Here is a 2,500-nt window from a genome sequence, read left to right on the forward strand (position 1 = left end):
CAAGGCTCCCATTGGTATTTACCTTACCAGACACCTGCAGCAACTTGAGAGACCTCATAGATTTTTAAAAAAAGATAATTCAGGGTCTCCAGCTACTCAGTAGCATACATACTACTTAGAGGAGACTTGTGCACTTGGCCTACAGAGCAATCTCATATCCAAACCCAATGGCAGTGCTGCACATCTGCAAGTCAAATGGGCTAAGGGTCTGCTCTAGAGAGCTTAACCTGTCCTACCACATAATTAGGACCTGCTGGACAGACAGCTATGTCTCTAAGAGGTTGCCACTCCTCTGGAATAGGCTATCAATTCACATCAAACAGAGCCACTCTATGACCCTGTTTAAGTATAGCCTGGATGACTGGATGGGAAACATTAAATTCCTTGCTGGGGAGTTCACATATGACCCTCCTAGATATGGGTAGTCATTGCTAACTAAGATCTTGAGTTTAGGCTAGATCTTTTATATTGGGTTTCACTAGTGTTATATTGGGTACACATGGGTAGGCTTGTAAAGACCTTTGGGTCAGTAGCCTAGTAACCACCTGTGAACCTATCAAGTAACAAGAGTATTATTGCTCTTAGTCATCTAAAGTTTTAGAGATAATAATTTTACTTGTGTGTTGGCATGCTCTCAGACTGCACTGCATTTTTTTTTCAGGATAACTGTTGCCATATCCTTAAGAATTTGGTGGGAGGGGGTACTTAGGAAGAAAAGGTCAGCAGCAGGTGGCCAAGAGTAATTACATGTAGACATTAATTTGCCATTGCAGAGTTAAAGTTCTTCCTGGATATACAAACAGCAGGCAAACAAGGTACTCCCACTTCAAAATTGGACAACATATGTATAGTTCAGACCGGAAGCAATCAGCAAAAAGGTGAGGTGAAGAATAATTGGACATTTTACACTATATTGTTTTCACAGTGGGCTCAATTCAAGAGAGTGGTACTGGGCACAGCACCAGTACCAGTGTGAGTACAAATTCATTCACAGTACCAATGGACATATGAGAATAATAGATAATAAATACCTTGAAGGCAGCATTACACCTGGCAACTATCCGCTGGCTGCACAAAGCCATGGGTAGGCAGTGCAAACCTTATGGGATAAACTCCAAAATATATGTCATCAGTAATGCAACAGATTGTTTTTCATAACCTGTTGTTTATCAGCCCTATGTGGAGCATTTATATGGTTAAAATAAGAATAGTCTAAGGATAAATAGCAGCAACATATGACTGATCAGTAGATGAAGAACTACTGGCTGGCACCAGCCTCACAGGCCACAGAAGGTAATGCCTACAGCACTACCAAACAACACAGAAGCCCACTCACATAGTGTCATCATAGACTGGCACTTAAGAAGGAACAGTTTTCTGCCATGAGTAGGGTACCATGCTTACCCAGCAAAGGTGAGGGCTGTATTGAAGAAAACAGTGGAGTGATGAAGCTTGGATCCCAAACATATACCCCACGCTCAGTTAGATTCCTTGCTCATTTAACATAGTGGCAACTTCTCATGTGCAGTGGGCAAGGACATTATGGGAGAGCATCAAGAAATTAGGAAGATGAAGTCCAACGCTTATGAAAGATAGCTGAAAAATAAACTATTCTAACTTGCCTAACATTATCGCTTATTTGCACACCCTGTGTGTTACCTGTAAGACACACATTGCACCTTCCAACACCACCTTTTGTTGACTGGAGCTTTCTGCATGTTTGATTGCCTGGTACCTTGCTGGTGCTCTTCCATGTGAATGGAAACACCTGCCTTATATATTACCTTCTGGAACATGCTCACATTACCTGTGATGCACTGTGGTACCTGAGATATAACATGCACAATTTGTGTTAAAGGCCTGATTAAGATATTTACACTGAGGCCACATGGTTTGCTGAGCTGTACACCCTTCCACACTCCTTACTGTTGCCTACTATTCATGGTAATACTTATATCAAGGGTTCAAATGCCATTTTTGATATGTGCAGTTCTTGTTCTGTATGCCATTTTTCAGCAGAGTGCTGTCTATCAGTAGGGTACATGGTCCATTCCACCCTGCTTGACCTCTTACAGCTATGCAATAATAACAAAAAACTGTTATCTTTTATAGGCACAGAAATAGAACATGGCTGACACAACAGATTTCTATCCCAAGCAATCCTGTACTTACTGAATAAACTTCCTATGCATGTCAAGCAATACTACACAATATCTGTAACCAGTAATATTCTGAATGAATAGCATGGAAATCATAAATCCTCTTTGGAGTATATAACATGGTGCTTCTGGACCATGGAGTTTAGCTCATTCAACAGTGCTCAGGCTTAGCTGGCTATGCTTATCAATGATCTTTTAAACTGCATGAGTAGTACATACCGATGAACTTATCAACCTAATATATAATTACCAAGTATCTCACAAATGTGTATGTTGCATATCGAATATATATGCAGACAAAACATCAGTTTATTGATGAATGCATTGCTATAATCCTTCTC

Source organism: Protopterus annectens, chromosome 1.part1, assembly GCF_019279795.1.
Source record: "Protopterus annectens isolate FY-2018-M chromosome 1.part1, PAN1.0, whole genome shotgun sequence".
In the NCBI taxonomy this organism is placed as follows: domain Eukaryota; kingdom Metazoa; phylum Chordata; order Ceratodontiformes; family Protopteridae; genus Protopterus; species Protopterus annectens.